This window comes from Primulina huaijiensis, chromosome 11 (assembly GCF_012295235.1).
Source record: "Primulina huaijiensis isolate GDHJ02 chromosome 11, ASM1229523v2, whole genome shotgun sequence".
Lineage (NCBI taxonomy): Eukaryota > Viridiplantae > Streptophyta > Magnoliopsida > Lamiales > Gesneriaceae > Primulina > Primulina huaijiensis.
Genome location: NC_133316.1, coordinates 824,520 through 851,541, shown reverse-complemented (window position 1 = coordinate 851,541; position 27,022 = coordinate 824,520). Strand labels below are relative to the sequence as shown.

General features: G+C 31.0%; 1 protein-coding gene across 1 annotated transcript in view; it reads right to left on the bottom strand.

Moving 5' to 3' along the window:
- LOC140987925 (uncharacterized) overlaps positions 1 to 27,022 on the bottom strand; it is an 86,085-nt gene that overhangs the window by 26,332 nt on the left and 32,731 nt on the right. The gene's annotated exons all lie outside the window — the stretch shown is intronic.

Here is a 27,022-nt window from a genome sequence, read left to right as displayed (position 1 = left end):
GTTTGGGGGAGTGCAGAATCATCTAGTTTTGTGAATTAGAGTGAAGAGAAAGTTGGTGTTTTGAAGGTGTTTGATAAAATGCCTCCAAGAAAGAAACAAGCAAAGGGTGCATCATCATCTGCAAATTATGATGCAAACAAGTTTTGGAACGAGAAAGCGGAGGAAAACTATGGAAGAATTTTGAACAAAAGCATTATAAAAGAAAGGGGATTTGATCTGAGTTTTCCCCGATCCGAAATTGGATTAATGCTTACTGCTCGGCATTGGGAGGAGTTTGGCAGGCAGCCACAAGATGCTGTCATTTCGTTGGTGAGAGAATTTTATGCTAACCTCAAGGTTAGGCATGAACAATTAAAGGTGTTGGTGAGAGGAAAAATGGTAGCCTTTGATGCACATACGATCAATATGTTATATGGTATCCCTCCAGTTATGCATGATGAGTATGAAGAATACCAGGCTGAGCAAGTTGATTATAATAATATACTTCAAACAATATGCATAGAGGGAGCAGAGTGGAGAATGAGGGAAGATGTGCATGTTAGCCTAGCAAAGTCTGATCTGAAAAGTGTTGCCAAAGATTGATATTCATTTATTTCTGCTAGGATTAAGCCTACCGAACACACCACCACTGTCATCAAGGAGAGGGTTATCCTTACTTTTTGCATCATGACGGGACGGACAATTGATTTAGGTCAATTACTACAGAGTTCGATGCTTGATTATGCAAATGGTAACTCTCCTAGTGGACTCCTCCACCCTTCTCTTATCATTGCATTATGCCGTAATGCGGGAGTGACTTGGGATGTGAATGAAGAATTGTTAAAGCCGAAAAATGTCATTGTGGTAATTCAACCACATAGAGCAGTGAGAGGTGAACAAGCTGAGGCACGTCGAGCTGAAAGGGAATTCAACAGAAGAGCTGCACAAAGACGTGCCCATGCTCAAGCTCAAGATCCACAACCACCACCACAACCGAAACCAGGAAATATGAGAGATAGGTTGACCCATTTAGAAGAGGCAATGCGAAATCAACGCCAAGACATGGATGCGTTTCGGTTTAGGACCGCTACATTTATGGACTATATGATGGTTTTTACGTCTGTCTTGGCTCAGCAATTTCCAGCAGCTTCAACCTCTGGTAATCCATTCCCACCTTCTCCACAATGGCCACCCATATACCAACCGCCGGAGTTCCAACAACCACAAGATGACCCAGATGATGAGGATAGCAATGACTACTGATGGTCGTTGCCCAAGGTATGTGTATTCCTCTATTTTCCATGTTTATTTACATCGAGGACGATGCACATGTTTTAGTTTGGGGGAGATGTTATTTTATTTATTTTATTTTGTGTGTTTATTTGTGTTTATTTATCTATTTAGTTTTATTTGAGTTGTTTGCTTGTGTGTTTGTAGTGTTTTATTCATGAAATATTTTTTTAATGGCCAATGATGAGAAAAGAAAAAAAAAATTTGTGTTAAGAAGAAAAGTCATGCATTACATTCATGTTAATCGGTCAATTTGAAAAATTTAGAGAACAATCATGAGATTTGGTAAATTTGAGACTTATAATTTCTATACAACTCTGTGATTTTCATTTGACATTGAAATAAATTTTTTTAAGCACATATATGATTGAGGCAATCTTTGATTTTATTTGGGCCTATTTATATTGTTCATAAATATTCAGTTGAAGCCCTCTTGAGCCTATATGAGAAAAGAATTGTGTTCTTGAAATTTCTTGGAAGCCAAGCACTTTTCTTTTGAATATATATGTATTTGGTTGATGCATTGAGACACCACTTTTCACAATGATTAGATTCTACTTTGTGTTGGTGAATTGAGATTTTGTCTAGAACTATCCAACCAACACTCGAGGCGAAATACGGACAAACTATGATTTAGGTGATTTTTGGATCGATTGAGCCTTTCAAGCTACCAAATAAAATTAATTTATCATTTGTCACCTCTTTGTAGCCTATATGAATTCGAATGGCACACGTAAATATGTGTAAAAGACCCCCATTCGATATCCTTTCAAATATCCCACATTTACTACCCCGTTGAATATCTTAAACATAAATTTCCTACCTTCTCAAGGGAGTAAGAATTTAAAGGAAATTCTCCTGCAAAAGAAAAGAAAAATGAATAATTTTTTTTCGAAGAAGTTGGAGAAAAATGGGAGAAAAAGAGATGAAATGAATAATAAAAAAAATGGAGATGAAAGAAAAAAAATGGAGTTTGCAAAAGAGATAAAATTCAACTTACTCCCTTATTTGAATTCCTAATCTTCATTTGTAGCCATGAGCCAAGGCCTAACATTACAAGCATTGCAAATCCTATTGACCAAGTCATAGTTGTCCAATATACTAGTGGAGAATGATTGGGAGGATCTAGCCTATGGACAATCGATAAACACTTCCATTGAGTATGAATCTTGATCAATTTTACACACACCTCATTGCATCAAATATTTATTGGGTATTCCTTTCTTGAATGAATATGGCTTTGAACCCAATCTTTACCGGAAAAGACCTCTTGATTTGTGTTTGTAAAAAAAAAAAAATTGAAATCGATTGAGAATGTTTTGAAACATGAGTTGAAGAGATTAGAAGTTAAGAAAATTAACCGATTGCATGATTTTATCCGGATGAAAAATTGGTTGGATTGATTTGACTTGTGAATGCATGAAGAGTTTGTTAATTTATCTTGAGGCCAAGTTCTTTAAAATATTTCATGATTTGTTTGTTTGTGTTGTTTTGTTTTGCTCGGGACTAGCAAAATATTAAGTTTGGGGGAGTTTGATAAGTGCAATTTATTGTACTTTTATTACTTGTTTTTAACTTAGAATTTTGTGATTCTTGAGCAGGTTTTATGTGATTTGTTGTTGTTTTTGTTGTTGTAGTTTGGAAGTTTAGAATAAGAGTTTGGAGTAGTAAAATGTTGAATTGGAAAGTGCAAAAGATAAAAATTTCAGAAGCTCCAGCGCACCCGCGCTAACACAGGCACCGCACCCGCGGTAATTGAAAATCGAATTTCAGAAGTTCTGCCGAAGCTGTACCACATCCACGGTCCTTGTTCTACCGCACCCGCGGTCACTGAAGTTAGAAAATGAAAGTTATCCCCGAAATAGCAGCGCACCCGCGGTGCCATCTTTACCGCACCCGCGGTCGTTGACAGACAAAGTCCGGAAATTATGAAATTTGGTGTGCTGCGCATGGGAGTTGATGACTTTTGTGTTTTGCGTGCAAAGACTTGTCTAGGACTATAAAAGGCTTCTATTATTCACTATCTAGGTCATGGGGGAGCCAAGGAAGGAGTGGAGGCTGCTGAAAAAGGATTGAAGATCAAGTTCATCAAGTTCTTGAGAAATCTTTTGCACAAATCCGGGGACGGAAACTGCACTTCAAACTCTTGTTCTAAGTTCTTCTTTCTTTTATTTTTCAATTGATATTTCTTGTTTTGTAACTATGTTTTGTTGTTTTGATTGTGTTATTATGAACTAAATTTTATTTCTAGAGGAATGATGGAACAAAATTAGAAACCATATGTTGGAATCTATGACATAAGTTATTTAAGTTTTTCATCTTGTTCATTTGTATTATTCCAATCTTAATGCTTTCAATTTATTGGCCATAAGTTGAATGATTTATATGTTTACAATTTATCACTCGGAAGAGGAAATTATAAACAAGAAAAGGAACAAATACATCATTAGTATTTATAGAGTTCGGGAGGCCTATAATGCTATTGAAGCCTATAAAGAATCTAGTGCTTGAAATGTTATTTATTTATAGATTGTTGATGGGAATGTCACAATTCATTTTTAGATAACCAATATATACTTATTACTTGGAAAAAGGAGTAGATAATATTAGGATTCTTGGCTAATGAATAAGAAGAATTTAGAATTTTTATAACATAGCTAATAGGAATTACACATGGTGGATAGTTGCGTGAAATCAAACCTCTAGATCTTTTATTCCATTGTTATTTGCTATAAAAAGTTTGGTGTTATATTTTACTTAAATCCATTTTCAATTTAGTTATTCTTGCAAACAAATCTTTTAAGTGATTTTTCTAAATAAAATTGAGACTATTTTAATTACAAGCATTAATATACATTTAAATACATACTCCTCGTGGGATCGACACTTGTACTCGAAAATACATTTTATTATAACTTGACGTCGTTCACTTGCGAGCAATTAAGACAACACGCAACAGTTTTTTTATGGAAAAAAACACTATCTTCTATTTATTCTTTGATATGAAAATTCTTCAACTCTTACTAAGCAGCAGAGGAGCTGTACAAGGCGTGATCACGCCTTATCCAAAAACCATTTCTGAATTTTTCTGTTCAAGTTTTCCACTAAGATCAAATCGGCAACTTTAATTGTGATATAAAATCACCTTTTTAGCCCAAATTTATCGCAAGAGCAGAAAACTTCTTTCTACAATAAAATCACACAAAATTGTCTCAATTAAGCACGTTGAAAGTGGTAACAATGAGAGATACGACAACAAAAAATACCAATTATTATGAGCCTATCAAATCTCCCACACCTAAACCCTGTTTGTCCTCAAGCATAAAAGAGTTCAATTCATTATCTCAACTCATTATCCTCTTTCTGCTTCATTTACTTGTCTTTATTGTTGGGCATCTGACTACCAACATCATGAGAAATTGCTTCCATCCGAAGTGTAGAAATAAAAATGTATAGAGTCCAAATGATTATAAACAGAATCAGGCATAACATTGATAGAAGCACCCAAATCCAACATAGCCTTTTCAAGTCTAGTATTGCCAATAGTACAAGGGATAGAAAACATACATGGATCACTGCATTTGATAGGAATAGTTTTTTGAATGACAGCAGAAACATGTTCTCCTAGCTTTTTCCTTTTACACTCCTTCAACTTATGTTTCTTTTTTGTAGTACACAATTCTTTTAAAATTTTAGCACAACGAGGTACTGGTTTAATAGCATCTAATGAAGGAATATTTACCTTGCTTCTACAAAGAGTGTCATTCAACTCCTTAATACTTTCACATTTCCTATTCAATGCAAGAGGGAATGGGAGAATAGGTTTATACTCAAATAGAGGAGAAAACTTACCTTTCAGAGTATCATCTTGATTGATTATTTTATCCGCAACTTTTATCTCATTCTCTTCCTTTTGCTTGGCTGATGCTTATACCCCAATTTCTTGAACATCCAATTCTTTAAAATTTCTCAAAGTAATTGCACTCACATTTTCTCTTGGATTCACCACTGTCTGAGAAGGTAGATTACTTAAATTTTGTGCTTCCAACTTGTGAATTGTGGTCGCCAACTGTACCACTTGAGTGCTCAAATTCTGAGTGTTAGCCCTCGTTTCCTGTTGAAATTTTTGAGTGCTTTCAGCTAAGGCCTTCACAATTTCATCTAGGGACATACCTGAGTTAGAGGCTTGCGCAGGTGATGGATGTTTGTGATAATTTTGTTGTGGATATCCCTATTGACCTCCTTGATTCTTATAGCTGAAATTCGGGTGATCTTTCCATCTTGGATTGAAGCTACTAGAATATGGATCATATCGGCGCTGAGGTTGTCCAGGAAATCCGTCGATTGCATTAACTTGTTGTGGGGGATCTTCCTGTAGTGTAGGGCACATGTCCGTCGAATGTCCAACCATCGTGCATACCCCACAGGCTTTGGCCTATTGTACCTGTCCTACAACCAACTTTTCCAAAAGAGATGTCAAAAATCTAACTTTTGGTCGATAGGATTAGCGCTTACCTCATTGACTTGTCGTGGAGGGTTATCTTGCCTAGTTCCAAATTGTTGTGCATTGGCAGCCATGTTGGAAATTAGGGCTCGTGCCTCTTGAGGTGTTTTGTTTACCAACGCACCTCCACTTGCAGCATCAATCATTTTCCTATCGAAAAGTGAGAGACCCTCGTAGAAATATTGGACTAGGAGCTGTTCTGGAATCTGATGTAGAGGACAAATGGCACATAATTTCTTAAATCTCTCCCAATATTCATATAAAGTCTCCCCTTGCAGCTGTCTAATCCCACAAATGTCCTTCCTGATATTTGCTGCACGTGAAGCTGGGAAGAATTTATCCAAAAATTGTTGTTTCATATTGTCCCAAGTCGTTATTGTCCCAGAGGGCAAGTAATAGAGCCAATCCTTAGCTTTGTCGGCTAAAAAGAATGGAAAAGCTCGCAATGAGATTTGCTCCTCAGTAATCCCTTGTGGTTTCATGGTTGTGCACACAATATGAAACTCCTTCAGATGTTTGTGAGGATCTTCACCTGCAAGACCAAGGAAAGTAGGCAATAAATGAATCAAACCCGATTTTAATTCAAAAGTAGCTTCAATAGTAGGGAATTGAATGCATAATGGCTGCTGAATAACATTAGGATTAGCTAATTCCCCGAGGGTTCTTTGAACTGGTTCTGCCATTAATTCTTCGTCACTCTCACTTCTTTCAATGTTAAGATCGGGATCGGATTCTCCTTCAGTGTCAGTTGACTCCAATGCTACGTTTAAACCAGGAGATGATGATGATGGTGGTGGTTGTTTACCCCGTAGCATTGCTTCTTCTCTCAATCTTTTCGCTGTCTTCTCGATTTCTGGATTATATTCGAGTTCACCTGCACGAGAAGAACGAGGCATAAAAGAAAATAAAATAACTAAACTCAAAAGAAACTAACATTGCACCGTTCACCGGCAACGGTGCCAAAATTTGGTGTGCTGTCGTTGACCCACCAAAATTTAATTCTTACTCTCTAAATAAACTTAGTGTAATGATGAGCAGGGTCGAATCAACAGGGAACATGAGATTTATTTCTTTCGAGCAAAATGTAAATAAAAGGAGGATTTTGGAATATTAATTTAGTAAAATGTTAAACTAAATATTTCTAAGAACGGAAAACAATAAATTTAAATGATAATTAATCAACTAGAATAAATTGAAGAATTTAATGCGAGAAATATCTGATTCAAGAAAGTTCTACTATTTAATTATATCACTGTTCATCAGCTAACAAATAATTTATTCAAGTTGTTCAAAGCAATTAACCTTAAAATTATAGGGATCGCCGCTAAAATTCTTGTGTTTTCCTAAATTAATTGACCGAACTCGCATCCCGTCAAAATTTATCAATAACCAACTAGGCACGATAGCGTTCAATATTTATTAACGATAGCTTTTAGTTTTGTGAAAACAGTTAATCGTAAAACCTAACAACTGAGATAGCTGCAATTGATAAATCCAGTTTTGTTGATTTATTTAGATTAAATATATTATGATAGCACAACACATCTAATATATGCTACTCGTGTACCAATTATTCATGACAATTACGGATCACTGAATTCATGGTTAGCAGTAGAAAATCATATATCGAATTAAATTCTCAGATTAATCGATATACAATATTCATATAATTAAATCATAAATCGACAAATACTTGGAACAAAAAAATATTGAATTTAAGAACGAATACCTCACAGTGATAAATTAAACAGTAAAAACAACCCTTAAATCAGACTAAAAAATTAGCCAAGCATAATTTTGTATACAATCTCCATGAATATTAAATAAAATTAAAACAAAGAGTACAAACTAAATGATTTGCACAACCACTCTTGCCTTCCACGCGAGTTGCTTTTTCGTTGGAGGAGACCTCTTTTTCTTTTTAAATCNAAATATTGAATTTAAGAACGAATACCTCACAGTGATAAATTAAACAATAAAAACATTCCTTAAATCAGACTAGAAAATTAGCCAAACATAATTTTGTATACAATCTCCATGAATATTAAATAAAATTAAAACAAAAGAGTACAAACTAAATGATTTGCACAACCACTCTTGACTTCCACGTGAGTTGCTTTTTTGTTGGAGGAGACTTCTTTTTTCTTTTTAAATCTTCTTGTGTGCGAGATTTTGTGTTTTTTTTTTTTTTGTTTTGAGAGAAATCCTTGCTGTCGCCTCCTTGTACTCGTTGATTAGGTTGGAAAGAAAAAGGAAGTCTCCTTATTTTTGGGTCCAAAAAAAGTATAAAAGCCCAAAAAATCTAAATATAAAACCTAATCACTAAAATCTAAAAATATTAAGAAATATCTACTAAGAATATAGAGTTTTTTTATGAAAAAACTCTATTTTCTATTTATTCCTTGATATGAAAATTCTTCAACTCTTACTAAGCAGCAGAGGAGCTGTCACAAGACGTGGTCACGCCTTATCCAAAAACTACTTCTGAATTTTTCTGTTCAAGTCTTCCACTAAGATCAAATCGGCAACTTTAATTGTGATATAAAATCACACTTTTTAGCTCAAATTTATCGCAAGAGCAGAAAACTTCTTCTACAATAAAATCACACAAAATTGTGTCAATTAAGCACGTTGAAAGTGGTAACAATAAGATATATGACAACAAAAAATACCAACTATTATGAGCCTATGAACGAGCTATTGCAGCTCATTGAGAAAATTTTGTTTGAAGCACTTAAGCAGGTGGCCCCGAACCGATCCATCAATTAGCATAATATCAAGGCTTTCCACATTTCCTACAAATAATAGGAAATCTTTCATCATTACCTCTAATTTTCTTTTTACCTTTTATTAGGTAAATCTATACTAAATTGATCACAGAAATAACCAAGTTGTTTTTTGTCAATTAAATTTTTTCTTTTAATTTGATTATTTAGTTTTAATTCATTACAAAGAGATAAACCCTTTTGTATACAAATATTTATTAATTTACCATAAATATAAGTATCATGAGGAATAGATACATTATCTTTCCTCAATATTTTCTGATTGTTTCAGCAAAAATACCTGGAAGTTCATCAATAAATCTGGCTTTCCATTGACTAGTATCACAGTCAGTTAATTCATAAAAACGAGATAAGAAAGTATCTTTATACCATCTAAAATCAGTAAGAGTTTTACATCTTAAATTACTTAAAAGAGTATGAATATTTTTGCTGTTATAAGTTAATGTACCAGTGAAATGTCCAATCATAGTCATCATAAGTGAATTGACTGCATTATCAATTTGAACATTATTTTCAGTTTTGATTGTGTGAGGACCCAAATTTTTGGGCATGTAATTAATTAAATATAGACATGTATAAGAATTTATTTTCAAGTTATGATATTATTGTAAAAATAATAAATTCAAAAATATTAAATAATACATGGTATTTAAAATTCCAAGCCAATAAATACATGGAATTCGAAATCCATTACAAGATACACGATAAATTAAGGCTGGATATCAATCAAATTTGGAATGAAATATTACATAGAAGGCAGCTTTTCTCAACAAGGAATCATATCAAGATTTATGGAATGAGCATCTTCAAATTTTGTAAGGAATATCAATCGAATTATGATAAGATTTTCACCTCATCCCTATAAATAGAAGAAGCTCTCATTCAGAATACACTGAAATTTTCTAGTTTCCTCCCCAATTTTCCAAATTTTCTCTCAAAAATTCTGTACGAGTCATCAAAATTCTATCCAGATTCAGAAATTTGTTTCTCTTGCTCGGTTGCTCAGAATCCAATCTTCACATTTCAGAATATGATTTCTTATGTTTTGAACAACATATTCAAATTTCAGCAAAATCCAACAGTTAGTTTTTTGTTTATAGCCTTCGCAAGAAAACTGCTCAGATTCTCGGTGAGAACAGCATACCTACGATTTTTCGTCCATAAGCAGGTCAAAACGACTTCCAAACCCGATCTTCACCGTTTGTAATGTATTTTTCTTACTTGTGAACGTAATGTCCAAGTTTGAGTCTGATCCAACGGTGCAATAAAGCGAAAAGAATTTTTCAATACGATTGATTTTTCGTGCGATGTGCTGCTACGTTTTCGAAGTGTCAGTTACACGATTCTTCTATTATTCTCAAATTCTTTACGTTTCTTCCAGGTCTAAGGTAAGTGGGTTTTTGCTATATTATAGTTTGCACACTTGTCCTTCGTAAGTGGGATTTTGTTATGTATATATTCTTTCGTAAGTAAGTTTTTGTTTGTCAAACTTGTTTTTTGAAGTAGGCTTGCGTTTAAGAAAAATTACAATTTGTGTACGAATCTCCCTTAAGTTTTTGAAAGTTCGTTCGAGCATAATTCTTTGTTCATGATATATTTTCTTCAAAATTTGTCAAATTATATGTCCAAAGCACTGTTATGATTTGATTGGATATTGGAAAGGATTTCCGAATTATGACCCTGATACGGTGGGATGGTAACCGTTGTACGGCCTCACTCCATAAAGGATTAACATATTGGACATGGCCTCACTCCTTAGAGGATTAACATATAGGATACTGATATCAGGAAACCATAGAAATGAGATGACTTTCAATGCTAAACAAGTATGCTATACGACTATGATATGTGATGATATGAGTATGATTATGACGCATGCGTTATGATATGCTATGTAAAATTTGAATTCAAGTATATGTATATGTTGCTATATGTCTCGAACGACCCTCACTTGCTGAGTATTTCTCAAAATACTCACCCCTTACTTCCTCCCCACCCAGATAAGAACGAAGAGCAAATGGATGAAGATGAGCAAGAGCAATTTTGGGTATGATAGAAGATCTCGAGTTATCCCAGAAGATTTAAAGCTTAGTTTATGTTTATCGCTTCCGCACTATTAAAACTTTTTTAATCATTTTATTTTGGTATTTAAGTTGTAAAGACGATTCTTTTGTTGGTTATGAGAAATAAACTGGTTTTGGTATATACTGTACTACGAGGCTTGTTGTTTGACGATTATGTGATTGTTGAGCAACGCCGGTATCGACTAACTCCGATCTCGGGGCGTGACAGATTAAATTCATAATTTCCTTTTTTGAGATTAATTTAAATAATTATCTAACCAACCTTTAAGTTGGTCACTAAATCTTCTATAAGAATTTTAGCAATATTTTTTTTATCAATATTGCCTACAACTTTACAGACAGTACTATACATAAGCATACGATGTGCAAGATTATATATATGATTATCAGTAAAACCATCAATATTCCATTCATAAAAACTTTTTCCATTATAACTATTAGAAATAATGTATTCTTGTTCCTCAAAAGGAACATCCACAAGCGTAGACCTATTATAATAATATTTATTTTGAGTGAGTTTATCAGCTCATTTATTTAATTAATTTCTTCATCAGAAGAATTTGTTATAATTTCTGACTCATTATTAACATTATGTAAATCTAATTTTTAAAATTTTTCTTCTATAAGTTTTTCTAATTCAGAAACTGAAGACTTAAATTTAAAATATTTTATTTATGAAGGTGATTGAATAGAAGAAGATGTAATAGAAATAATATTTGTGCCTTCTTTTGCTTATATATGAACATCAGGTTTTATCTGATTTATAGCCAATATAATTTTATATATACGATCTTTTAGAGAAATTATTTCCTCTCCTAAAATTGTAAGATACAAATTTACATAATTTTGCTTTTCTAGTTTTTGATTTATATGTTTAACAATAATTTGTAACATATCATCATCAAATAGTTTTGAAAAACTAGTAAACTTTAATGATTTATTATTTTTTTTCTATTATAAAATATTTTTGTGGAGGACACACTGATTTCTGAATTTGTTCTGAATAAAGCTTATAATTTCATTCAAGAACAGAAATATAATCAATAATAAATATTTTAAAAAATCAAGGAACAAAATGTATTAATTTATTTTGATTTTCACATAATTTATAAAATTCTGTCAAAATGAAATCAAATTCATCTTCAAAGAAGCTTTGAAAATACCATTTTCTAAAAATATCCCATTTAGGATTATAAAATTCATGATTGATCATCTCTCTAGCACGAGATTCTTTTGTAAAATTAACTTTTGGTGTATAACTCATTAAATAGTGAAATTAATCTCTGATATAGTATCAGTTTCTCTAATGTTTTGAACATTATTATTATGTACTATGTTATTACAATTTATAATGAAATCATCTATTACAGTATCTTCTCTAGAAGATTGAGATCTATTGTCTTCTCTAATTTGAGAAGTAGAAACTCTGTAGGTTTGTGGAATATCTACTATATAATCTAACGGTAAAATATAAAAATGAAAAGATCTTATTCTAGAATGTAAAGAAGATGGTAATAACTGTATTTGAACATATCCTAAATTAGTTTGTATAACTTGATGTAAATTCCTATTTATAAGAGAATTTCTGGGAATAGCTTATTCAAGTATCTAATTTTCTGGAAAAATAATTTCTTCCCATTTAATAGATCTACGTGTTGTACTATTAGATCTACTAAAATTAGTTTCTATAATAATAGTTTCATTTAATTGTTTGTCTATTCTTTTACACATATGATTTAAAGTAAATAATTATTTATAATAAATAAGATAGCATATACATATAACTTTTGCATCAGGAGTATAATTAGAACCATGTGTTGTAACATTTAATGTGTTGGAACATTTCATGTTCGCAATCTTGATTTTGATGTTAACAAAACTTGTTATTGTGTTTCTAACATATTTACTCAAGTGTAAAGCTATTAACACAAGAAGCAAGCTGAAACTGAATTTTGCACAAACTGAATTTCTGACGAGCTTCGGTGTTTTGATGAGATCTCCCAGCTGGATGATTCAAATGACAATCCGCCAACTGGACAGATTAGAAAACGCAATTTGGAACAAGTCTTACTTCATGTCAGTCGGAAAAAATCGGATGTTATCGAGATCAAACTGATCGTAACTGATCGCACGAAGACAGCAATCAGTTGGGTTTGAGCAATTGCGGTATTTTGGTCATATCTCTCAGCTCGTTTATTGAAATTAAGCGATTTAGTATGCGTTGGAAATATAAGACAATGATCTACAAATCATCTTCAGAAGTCAAAGTCTGAATCGAAGCTTAAGATGCTGATAAATGATGATGAAACTACTGGTTCTGCACAAACTGAAATTAGCTAGGCAGATTTTAGCACACCAGCTGAACTGAACCAGCTGCTGACCAGCTGAATTGAACTGAACCAGTTTCTGACCAACTGAACCGAACCAGCTGCTGATCAACTGAACCAGACCAACTGAACCAGCTGAACTGAACCGAACCAGCAGCTGACCAACTGAACCAGCTGCTGACCAGTTGAACTGAACGACCAGTTGAGTTGACCAGTCGAGAAAATATCCAGCAAGACGAATTTGACCGTTGAAATTTCAGAGACAGTACAGAAACTTTTCAAATGGTCATATTCTTGTATCTAACGTATATATCATTGTTGGAGCTTATAAATACAACATCTTGAAGATCAAACAAAAGTTTTTGAAGGAGATTCAAAGCATGAGCAGTTAGCATGAAGAAATCAGCTAGTTGAGAGCACAAGCCCTTGTGTGAGGATACATTTGAAATGTACACTGTAACTGATAAATTTCTCACACACAATAACTCACACATATACAAGAGAATTGAACTTCAAAGATTAATTGAGTGAGTCTTTACACAAAGACGTAAAACATTATTTTTGTAGTCTTTGCATATGAGACATTAAACAATATGCTGATTGTGAGGTGCTGCCTACAATCTTGAGAGCTAGGAGTTCAGTTAGGCAGTAGTGTAAGTCCTAAACTGAGTGAGTTTGAATAAAGAGTTGTATAAATCAAAGTCTTCTAGTGAATCCTTCCCAAGGGGAAAAAAGGGTGACGTAGGAGCATTTGAAGTCTCCGAACATCCATAAACAAATTCGTGTCTATTTGTTTATTGTATTAATTCATTATTTCTATTGTTTTAAAGATGCATTGTTGAAGTATTTTTTGTGTTCTTCAAATACCAAAATATTGTATACCAAGTGTTTGATAAAATGCTTCAACCAAAATATTTTTACTCATTCAACTTGCATATATTTTAAATTATTTACAAAATATTTAATCGATTTCTACGAATGATTATTTTGAGTGTCTTCCGCTTGGTTTTTAACCAAAATCGATTTAATTCATCATTGTTCAATATTTCAAGAACCGAGCTATTGTAGCTCAACGATTTACCCCCCAAATCGATCCTAACAATTGATATCAGAGCTTTGAAATCGATCCTAACAATCGGTATCAGAGCTTTAAATTGGTATCCTCAAGCTGAAAATCGTTTTTCAATCATTTTTTAAATTCAGTTGTTGAGAAAAATTCTTTATTCTTTCTTCAACTGAAAATTGTTTTCTCGATACATTTAAAGGGTTTACCAATTCAGTTTTGGAGGGGGAGTTTTTTCTTATCCTCTATCTCTAAAATGGTTTTCAAAACTTCTTTAATTCAGTTCTTGAGGGGGAGCGTTTATATTGTGCTTAACTGCTCAAGTTTTGTGATCATCAAAAAGGGGGAAATTGTTGGAACTTTTCAAGTTCGCAATATTGCTTTTGATGTTAACAAAACTTGTTAATTTGTGTTACTAATAATCTACCTTAGCGTGCAGAAGCTAGGATCCGTCACGAGCTGTTTACATCATAAACTGAAGATCTAACTGATCGCTCAAACTGAATCAGTCTAACTGTTACATCAATTGAGCAGTCCAGCTGATTGTCCAGTTGATAAGTGGTTCAGCAGGAGAACCTCAGAAGCCTGGCCAGCCGAATGAGTGTTCAACTGATGAAGAAACCTAGCTGATCAATTCAACTGAACCAAACCAGCAGCTGATCAACTGAACCAGTTGAACTGAACCAGACCAACTGAACCAACTAAACTGAACCGAACCAGCTGCTGACCAACTGAACCAGCTACTGACCAGTTGAACTGAACGACCAGTTGAGTTGACCAGTCAGGAAAATGTCCAGCAAGATGAATTTGACCGTTGCGATTTCAGAAACAGTACAGAAACTTTTCAAACGGTCATATTCTTGTGTCTAACGTATATATCATTGTTGGAGCTTATAAATACATCATCTTGAAGATCAAACAAAAGCTTTTGAAGGAGATTCAAAGTATGGGCAGTTAGCATTAAGAAATCAGCTAGTTGAGAGCACAAGCCCTTGAGTGAGGCTACATTTGAGATGTACACTGTAACTGATAAATTCATCAAACACAATCACTCACACATATACAAGAGAGTTGAACTTAAAAGATTAGTTGAGTGAGTATTGACACAAAGACGTAAAACATTGTGTTTGTAGTCTTTGCATATGAGACTTTAAACAATATACTGATTGTGAGGTGCTGCCTACAATCTTGAGAGCTAGGAGTTCAGTTAGGCAGTAGTGTAAGTCCTAAACTGAGTGGGTTTGTACAAAGAGTTGTATAAATCAAAGTCTTCTAGTGAATCCTTCCCAAGGGGAAGAATGGGTGACGTAGGAGCATTTGAAGTCTCCGAACATCCATAAACAAATTCGTGTCTATTTGTTTATTGCATTTACTTATCATTTTCATTTCTTTTAAATATACACTGCTGAAGCATTTTATGTGTTCTTCAAATACCAAAATATTGCATACAAAGTGTTTGATAAAATGCTTCAACTAAAATATTTTTACTCATTCAACTTGCATATTTTTTAAATGCTTTACAAAATGTTTAATTGGTTTCTACGAAGGATTATTTCGAGTGTTTTCCGCGTGATTTCATATCAAACTCGATTTAATTCATCGGTGTTTAATATTTCAAGAACCGAGCTATTGTAGCTCAATGATTTTACCCCAAACCGATCCTAACAATTGGTATCACAGCGAGTTGTTCTTGAAAGAACATTAAAACTGATTTTGATGTTTAAAATTCGAAAATTTCAGATTTTTTTAACATATATATGCAAAACTGAATTTTCGTGTAGCTTGCAGCGACTGTAGGAAAAATGGCATATCTCCTTGCTCGAGTGTCCAAATGACGAACCGCTTTTTGCGTTGCAAACTAGACTTGTAGATGTTTACAGAGGTACAAAATTTTGAGCCTAGTTATGCGTAGAGATTTCAAAACGGGCTGGCGGGGCGGGCCAGCCCGCCACCCACCGCAACCCGCCATTAGGCGGGGCGGGCTAGCCCCCCATTTTCGCGGGCCTCTAAATGGCCAACCCAGCCCAACCCACCTTGGACAGCGGGCTAGGCGGGCCGACCCGCTTATTTTTAACCCGCTTATTTTTTTAAGAAAAAAATATTAAACAATATCGCAGTAAACATAGAAGAAAAATATATTTCAGTCAAATAGTTTCATAAAATACTTAAAAACTGAAATAAGAAAATAAGAAAGCATCAACATAATCCATAAAAAGTAAAGTGCTTAAACCCAACATGAAGATTGAGATATGGAAGAGAATAGAAAGTCGATGAAAGAGACGATTGTAAATTTAGAAAATATTATGTGTTCAACAATACACATAATTATCAAACCTCCGTTGGGTCCACAAAATTTCACTACAACACGTCGGACTTCAAACGAAATCGCTCTTAGGTTCACAAACAACTGTTATGCTTAAAAATTATTTTAAGATTCATGAATAAAATTTACAAAAATTTCTTCTCTTTAAGATTCATGAATAAAATTTGCAGAGATTTCTTCTCTTTAAGATTCATGAATAAAATTTACAGAGATTCAGATTTTATCAGAGTGAGTAATGGAAGCGAGGCCAAGGAGAAAAAAAAGAAAGGAATAAGATAAGAGAGTGATGAATGCGTAAGAGATTTATTCCAATTTTTATATAAAACTTAAAACTTAAAAATATATATAAAAAAAAAATTCTACCCTAATTTGGCGGGCCAACCCGCCCCGTTTGGGCTCGACCCATCTTGGCCCGTAACCCAAACGGGCTCAGCCTATTTGGCCCGCCTCCAAACGGGCTGATATTTTATCAACCCAACCCGCTCAATTTTTATGGCGGGCTGGCCCGACGGGCCTAACCCAATTTGACAAGTCTAAGTTATGCCCGAGAAAATACAGTTTGTTCGTTGAAGGCAGAGCATATGTGCTGCAGCAGAAAATGAGCTATGGAGAAAATTGGTTAGTTATCCCTCTTCTTTTATAATTTTCAAAATTTCAAAAATGTGAGGGGAGAACTCATTATAATTTTAATGGAGAGATTATTTTTAAATATTGAGTGGGAGAAAATTTTGTGCTCAAAATATTTTGAAAAATGTGACTTTTTGATTCACACAAAAAGGGGGAGAAATATGTTAGTTGAGTCGATTGTTTATCCAAGTTTTGTGATCATCAAAAAGAGGGATATTGTTGGAAAATTTCATGTTCGCAATCTTGATTTTGATGTTAACAAAACTTATTATTGTGTTTCTAACATATTTACTCAAGTGTGAAGCTATTAACACAAGAAGCAAGCTGAAACTGAATTCTGTACAAACTGAATTTCTGACGAGCTTCGGTGTTTTGATGATATCTCCCAGCTGGATGATTCAAATGACAATCCGCCAATTAAATTGATTAGAAAACACAATTTGGAACAAGTCAAACTTCACGTCAGTTGGGCAAAATCGGATGTTATCGAGGTCAAACTGATCGTAACTGATCGCACGAAGACAGCAATCAGTTGGGTTTGAGCAATTGCGGTATTTTGATCATATCTCTCAGCTCGGTTACTGAAATTAAGCGATTCAGTATGCGTTGAAAAGATAAGATGATCTACAAATCATCTTCAGAAGTCAAAGTCTGAATCGAAGCTTAAGTTGCTGATAAATGACGATGAAACTACTAATTGTGCACAAACTGAAATCAGCTAGGCAGATTTTAGCACACCAGCTGAACGAAACCAGCTGCTGACCAGCTGAATTGAACTGAACCAGTTTCTGACCAACTGAACCGAACCAGCTGCTGATCAACTGAACCAGACCAACTGAACTAGCTGAACTGAACCGAACCAACTGCTGACCAACTGAACCAGCTGCTGACCTGTTGAACTGAACGACCAGTTGAGGTGACCAGAGTTGACCAGTCGAGAAAATATCCAGCAAGACGAATTTGACCATTACAATTTCAGAAACAGTACAGAAACTTTTCAAACGGTCATATTCTTGTGTCTAACGTATATATCATTGTTGGAGCTTATAAATACAACATCTTGAAGATCAAACAAAAGCTTTTGAAGGAGATTCAAAGTATGGGCAGTTAGCATTAAGAAATCAGCTAGTTGAGAGCACAAGCCCTTGAGTGAGGATACATTTGAGATGTACACTGTAACTGATAAATTCCTCACACACAATCACTCACACATATACAAGAGAGTTGAACTTCAAAGATTAGTTGAGTGAGTATTGACACAAAGACGTAAAACATTGTGTTTGTAGTCTTTGCATATGAGACATTAAACAATATGATGATTGTGAAGTGCTGCCTAAAATCTTGAGAGCTATGAGTTCAGTTAGACATTAATGTAAGTCCTAAACTGAGTGTGTTTGTACAAAGAGTTGTATAAATCAAAGTCTTTTAGTGAATCCTTCCCAAGGGGAAAAAGGGGTAACGTAGGAGAATTTGAAGTCTCCGAACATCCATAAACAATTTCGTGTCTATTTTTTTATTACATTTACTTATCATTTCATTGCTTTTAAAGATACATTGTTGAAGCATTTTATGTGTTCTTCAAATACCAAAATATTGTATACAAAGTGCTTGATAAAATGCTTCAACTAAAATATTTTTACTCATTCAACTTGCATATTTTTTAAATACTTTACAAAATGTTTAATCGATTTCTACGAAGGATTATTTCGAATATTTTCCGCTTGATTTCATATCAAACTCGATTTAATTCATCGGTGTTCAATACTTCAAGAACTGAGCTATTGAAGCTCAACAATTTTCCCTAAACTGATCCTAACATAATGTTAAAGAATCTAATATATTTATATTACACAAAATAAAAATAGATTAGGATAAACATCAAAATATATTGGACCATGAGCCAGACTAGATTGAATTATTCTCATAATAGAATGTTTCCAATTCAAATTTCTACCATCTCTTAAAGCTGTTATAAGACTTTCTGGTAGTCCTTTAAGAGTTAAAGGTCTAAAAGAAATTTGAATTAAACCAATATGTATAAATTTAAGAGTTTTCTTATAAGGCAATATATCCTTATCTGTTAATAATTTTAAAACTATTTCTTCATATGAAGATGTACAGATGATTCTGTAGTTTTAACTATTTGTTTAAAACTAATTTTTTCAAGAATTCTTAATTTATATATCATTTTAGGATCTATTTGAGAAATAGTTCATTTATTTAATAAATCTAAATTTTGTGGTAAATCATATTTTTCATTTAAACTATTTTGAACAGTTTTTTTCATTCCAAATATATTCATATATTTGAAGAAAATTGATGTGCTAAATCATAAACCACTACTAAATAACATGGCTCTGATATTAATAGAGATGATTTTCTTAGAGAAGTTATAACATCATTTTTGCTGAGTATAACTGTAAAAATGAGTAATTTCTACACTTTTAGTATATAATAGAATATTTTCATAAAATCCTCTTTGTTTATATGAACCATTCAAGTATTGTGTATTGGTTAAATGTCTTTCCATGATAGTCCATAGAGTTTTTTCACAATGTATTTTTTTATATAAAAAGAATAAGATCACAAGTTTTAGTCTCTGTATATAGAGTTGAATAACCATCATCTTCTTTGGCAATATTGACGTATGATGTCTGAGAATCAGAAGTATTTTTCTATTTTTATTTCAACAATTCTTAAAAATCATTGTATAATGGATCATTTTGATCAATAATATTACTCGCTGATGAGCTAGCAACGTTTTGGACTACAAGCCTTTGTTTACCATGTTAAGCAATGATATAAGGGGTTTTTCCCCTACAATCTCTTTCTCTGTAAGAGGCTCTATAAGAGGAATAACCACGACCTCTTTGACTCATCATGATAGATAATCACGAGTTAAAAAAATCTAGTAGATGATTATCTTCACCTTTTTTATAAAGAATTTCAAAATCAAAAGGGGCTAAATGAGCCTGTCATCTTGCAAACATCTGTTTAAATACATCATGTTTAAAATCTTTTTGAAAACATGAACTTTGCATATTTGCAATCAGTTTTTATAATAAACTTTTGATTATATAAATCATCTTGAAATTTTAATATACATTTGACAATAGCAAGAAGCTCTTTTTCTATCATATAATAATTTTCATGAGCATTATTCTATTTCTCAGAATAAAATTTTATAAGATATTTTTGTTTGGTTAAAGAATCTATTCGTTTTAAGATTCTTCCAAAACCTATATCATATGCATCAGTTTCAACAATTTTATCCCATTGAGGATTAACAATCATAAGAAAAGATATATTTTTAACTTTAGCCTTGATCTTTTTGACAGGCTCAGTATTTTATCAGTTCATGGTAAATGATTTTTCTTAAGTCTTTCATATAAGATAGCAGAATCTTCAGTGAGATTTTTAATATAAGAGGATATATAATTTAAATTTCCTAAAAATCTTTGTAACTGAGTTTTATCAGTTATAATAACAGGAAATTTGGAACCAAATTCAATACTTTCTTAAATAGGAATAATTTTTTCTTTTTCAATCATATGCCCAAGAAATCTAATATTAATTTGAAATAAAACCATTTTGGGTTTTGATATTTCAAGTCCATTTAAAATCACAATTTTTCTAAACATATCTAAATATTGAAAATGTGTTTCAATATCATTAGAAAACACCAAAATATCATCAATATAGACGATAATTAAACTACTGTAAGAATAAAAAAATATAATTCATAATTTGTTGAAATTCAGAAGGAGCATTTTTTTTAACAGAAATGGTATTACTGTCAATTCAAAATGACCTATTGGGGTATTAAAATCAGTTTTATACCTATCAGATTTTTTTATTTGAATCTGCCAAAATCCTTATTTTAAAACAAAATTTGAAAATATCAAAGCATGAACAAGTCTATCTAATAAATATTTTTTATTAAGAATAGAATGTCTTAAAATTTATAACCAATCGAGGAACACCTCTTTGTTGTTCAGAATGTTTATTAACATAAAAAACAGTACATGACCAAGAAGATTGAGAAGGTGTTATTAACCATTTATCTAGTAAAGAATGAATTTCTTTTTTACATAATTCGAAATATTCAGAATTCATTTGACAAGGACGAGCTCTGGTATGAATATTCTTTTCCTCAAAATGTCTTCATATGGAAGAGAAATTATATGTTTCTTTCTATCCTAAAAAGCATTAAGAAGATCATTACATATTTCTAAATAAATTTTATTCTGAATAAATTAAATTTTTTTCCGGTAATTTAGGATTTTGTATTATCTCTTCTATAGTTAATAGTTTTATCTTTTTTTTAAGGAATTAACTTGAAAAGTTTTCCTATTAATTTGTTATTGTAATTTATTTAGAATTCTATGAATATGTTTAGTTATGAATTGAAATGAAATATGTTTACCTTCAAATGTTCCTATAATGCTTGTTTCATCAACAAAGGTTAAACGATATATTTGATAAATAAAAGGAAGTCCAAGTATAAGTTAGTTAGAAATATTTTTTGATAATAAAAAACTGGTTGAAATGCAGTTTTTTTCTTTACAAATATATGATTTTGGTAATTTATAATTTATTTCTAAAGGTTCTCCTCCAGCATCGAAAAGAGAATGAGTAGTTTTATGAAAATACTTAGTAGGAATCAATCCTTCTTGTATAATATTTAAATCTATACCACTATCAATTATAGCAATAAAATTTTTCTTATAAGAATTATTTATTAATAAAGTAATATTAGTATATCACTTTTGAGATATAATAATGTTTAAAACAGATATATGTTTTTGATTTGGATATGGGAATGATATATCTTGAAAAATATCTTCAGAATTTAATACCAAATATTTTTTATTATTTTCAATAATAGAAATACGATTTTTTAGATTATTATTATTTTGTTGTAAAATTTTTATTTTTTCTTTGAGAATATTAATTTCTTTAAAAAAATCATGTATATTAACTGGACTTTGGTTACTATATTTTTTCTGCACAAGTTTATTAGCTTTTTTCATAGAATATGTTTATCATGTTTATCAATAATACTAGTTTTACTAATTGAAGCAGTTTTTTTCATTTGATCAATAATAGTAGCTTTTAAGATTTGATCCTTAATCATTTTAAGGAATTATAAAATATTATTATTAGTCAAAATATCAATATTAAGATCTTTAAATTGAGACATAAGTTTATAAAACTCATCATTTATCATCAGTATTACTAATATGATTAATACAAGATTGCCTTTGAATACAAGTATCACAATCTTGTTTTTCTGATATAATAGACTCATTATCTATAATATCTTCTAAATCATATGATTCATTTTTTAAATAATTTTCAGATCTACTATAATCATAATCATAATCAGAATCCTGATTTGAATTCATTATGATTTTAAATAAGGTATCTTTAAGAGTTTCATCAATATCTAAATTACTAATTTTTGTTTTAGCCAAACATTGATTAGCATAATGTCCAGGCTTTCTACATTTCCTACAAATAATAGGAAATCTTTTTTTTTCTTTTTATATTTTTCTTCTTTCCGTTTATCTCGGATTTCATTTCTTTTCTTTTTTCTAGCTTTTCATCTATCAGACAAGCAACGTTTTTTCCTATAAGGTTTTTTTTATCATTATCTCTAATTTTCTTTTTACTTTTATTAGGTAAATTCATACCAAATTGATCACAAACTTTACCAAGCTCTTTTATCTTCACTCAATTCTGTCTTTTAATTTGATTATTTAATTTTAATTCATTATAGAGAGATAAACCCTCTTGTATACAAATGCTTATTAATTTACAATTAGTATAAGTATCATAAGGAATGGATCCGTTACCTTTAAAAAGTATTTGTATAATTGTTTAATATCTTGTATAATATATAAATATACAATAAAAATAAATAACATAAATTAAATAATTTGATAGATCTATTTTGTTGTGGTGATGAGAATCAAAACCAGTAGGTGATACGTGAAGCAAAAGCAGAACGCAGCTTTACCAAATCCAGAAGCAGAAGCGTAACGCAATCCAGAAGCAGAAGCGTAGCGTAACAAAAAGTATATCAGTACTTAACATCGTTTGATCGTTGCAATCTTAATGTTACCGTTACTTTACATAGTATCAACATTAATTGCACCATTAATACTGTACGAAGTCATTTAATAAGTTTTCCCAATTTTGGTATGAAACAAGACTGATTGTTCTGAAGCTTTCTGCAGGAATCTTTTTCGGTAATAAAGCTGATTCTATCAGAAGTCAAAGAAGCCTTTTGGTTTATAGACGTTGGAATCAAGACTTCTATAAATACACAAGATCAACGACGTTTATAGGTTACCCGAACTAACAACAACGATCACATTCTCTATTATACGAACGTAGATTTGAGCACTCAGAACTACTTATCATCTTCAAGCTCAATATACAGAAAAGCAGCACACGTTTCATAGTAGATATCTGATCTTTTGAGATCATATTGTGCTGACTGTTTCTTATTCTCTCTACAAGCTATTCATGTTACTATATCTCTGAGAAGAGTTTGTAATCTAGAAAAGATTCTTTTCCAGAACTTTGTTGTATTCATTTACATTATGTTGAGAAACTAAGAGTTTCAGTAGGCAAAGGGTAAGTCCTGCTGAAGTGGATATGTACAAGTGTTGTACTGTAAAATCCAAAGTCTTTTAGTGATACCTTCTGGAAACAGAAGAAGGGGAGACGTAGAAGATTTCATCTTCGAACTTCCATAAACAACCATTGTCTACTGCCTACTGTTTTATCATTTTCACCATTAAACCATCAGATCGTTTACGCACTATATATTGTGGTCTGCTGGTTATATACTTGAACAATATAAGCTATAATCTCTAACATGATTCTAGCACTTTTTGCAAAAACGACCAACGAAGGAACGAGTTTATTCATCCCTCCTCCTCTAAACTCTACATCGATCCCCAACATAATTGTTTAATAATAATTATTGTAATATTTTATTGAATGATATTAATTTTTAATAAATAAAATATTTTCTTTAAATTAATAAAATACTAATAAGATAATAAAAGTAAAATTAATAGTAATATTATTTATATAATAACAATAAATTTATAATAATTAATAGAACATAAATAATAATTATTTTTTATTTAATATTAATACTTGAGTATATATTATTTGAATTTTTTAGTTAAAAAACTATTTGATTATTAAAAATAATCTCATTTCTTGCATTATCAATCATTGAAATCGAATCTACTTACCATTTCATTCTCATACTTATTTCATGTGAAAGTTGTTTTCATTCTACCCTCTTTATTTACCAATCATGAATTAAATTTTTTTTAAAAAAAAAAAAAGTTAGGGATATACACGTAAAAACATAATTTGAATAAAAAATTGTGTACCACTTATAAATAAATCCTAATAAGTTAAAATAAGAGTTCACGTAAGTTTTTTTCCCCGCAATTAATTGAATAATAATTGACTTCAATTATTCAAAGTCGTTTATATAAAAATAAATAAATAAATAAATGTGAAAACATATAGTTTTACAGGTTGGACATTGAAAGAAACAGGGGTATGGTCCATGAGATGGTCGTATCACTGTTTATGTCACTTCAAATATCGATTAAATTAATTAATAAAAAAAATATTCAAATTAATTTAAAAAATATTGATACAATAATCTAATTACATATATAAATAATAATATTACTTAAACTATACAAACTTTTGCAATTCATGATTTTAATAAACAAAAAAAATGAAACCACATAATTATCCATAGTGATTAATTGGATATGAACGAGATTTGAATGATATTTGAGTTTTCTTATTTTATTAATTATTAAAAAAAATCTATTATTATTATTATTATTATTATTATTATTATTATTATTATTATTATTATTATTATCAATAGAATCAGGACGAATTCAAAGATAAGGTAATATTCTCATACCCGTACTCAATTTATTTCGAGTAAATTGTTTTTAAGTTTCAGCTAATGGTCACATGGGATGGTCGTTTTTTTCTTTGGATGAAATTAAATAAGCTTTCACTGTCAGTTCTGTTTTGAATATTTTGCTTGGTTTCAGATAATCCATCCTTGAAAACTGTTTAATTTAAAATTATTTTAAATAAAATTCTCTCTCTGAATACAAATTTTTATTTTATTATCGTGCATCTTTTCATATATCAATATAAATAAAATCATATGTTCAAAAAATATATATATATATAAATAAAATCATTTATCTTTATCCTGTGAGCACACATGGACAACGTGTAAAAATAAAATAATTCGATTAAAGATTTTTAAAAAAATTATAATAAGACGAAATGTTTCCTTCTCAATGGAGGACATTTCAATTACGGAGACATTTGAATATTTGTTTTTTCCAAATGTTTTCCCTTAATGGGATGCTCGTAATTAAATGGACTTAAAAACGTAATTAAATGGCATATGAAAATAATAATAATAAAAAAAATAATTTTAATCTAATAATTTAATAATATAAAGTGATGATGGTTTAATAATATGATAATATTAATTATTAAAAAATAAAATAATAAGTTAAAATTATGGTCCCCTCAATTACTTGTGCAATCAATTCAATTCAATTTAATTTTTAATAATATATAATATCTTTTCAAAGTGGAGTCCACATCAAAAAATACAATTAAATTTCAAAACATTTAGCTTTACAGGTTGGACTTTGAAAGAAATAGGGACAAAAAATAATAATGGTCACATGAGATTGTCGTTTTTGTTTCAACTGTCAGTATCATATTAAAAATATCGATACGAGAAAAAAAATTTATATATCGAAATTTTGATATGATATCAATAAAATATTATCATATAGATTATATATAAAAAAATTCATGTTTTTGTAAAATTATTATAATTGCAAGACCAATGATCACCAAAAATAATAGCAATTTGTTAAGTGAACAAAACAAATTGTTTAGATAAATTCACTCTATTTCAGAAAAAAAAAAACTATGATGAAAATGCAATACAATGAGAAAAATAAAACTTCAAAATCATGACATCACACCATTTCAAACAAGAAATCTCCGTTATTTTCTAACTATTGGACATTTCGTAGGCTTCAAAATGCATTGAGTGGCTTCTGACCCTTACCAAACACCGCATTCACAATATTATGATTCAGAGTAAAAAATCTTGCAATGCTCCACAAGCTATACTATTCTAATATAATATGATGAGTTCAAACGGAAGTTAAATATTTTATTAGATATATTGTATATATTTATCTGGAGACTAGATCATAGCTCACGGTTGCATTCTAATTCAACATTTAATTTGGTATACTCGATATATTGAATTCTTGTAAATGTTATACCGATACCATATCGAAAATTTCGGTACACCGTAAAATTCGATTTTGCAGTATTTTTTCGATACGAAAAATGCGTTATTTCGATATTTCAATATTTTTTCTCAGTCCTAGTTTTAGATAATCTATACTTGAAAACTATTTATTTTAAATATTATTCTCTATTTGAATATAAATTTTTATTTTTTATTGTGGATCTTTTCATATATCAATATAAAAATATTAACAAATGACATATTATATATGAATTTAGATACCGATCGAAATAAAATCATATATATATATATATATATATATATAATGCGGATAATACTGTGTACATTGAATGTTACATAGAGGGTTACACGCTACTATTAAATTAGGAAATTATCCCAAAACTCTTCTAAAAATTGTTTTTTTTCAAACCACAATTGTTTGTCTTGCTTAAAAATAATATTTTTTGAGTATTTATTGTCCAGTTTTACAATATTCACGTTGAGATTCTTAATTATGCACCAGAAATTTTCACTTTTCGAATAATATTTATAATTTTAATTTAATACTTTTCCTTCAAACTTTTTTTCATACCTGGCCATAGTGGCGGAGTCAGAAATATGGCTCTGCCCGAGCTAGAATTTTAAACTCTATAATCTTTTAATATTTTAAATTGATCTACC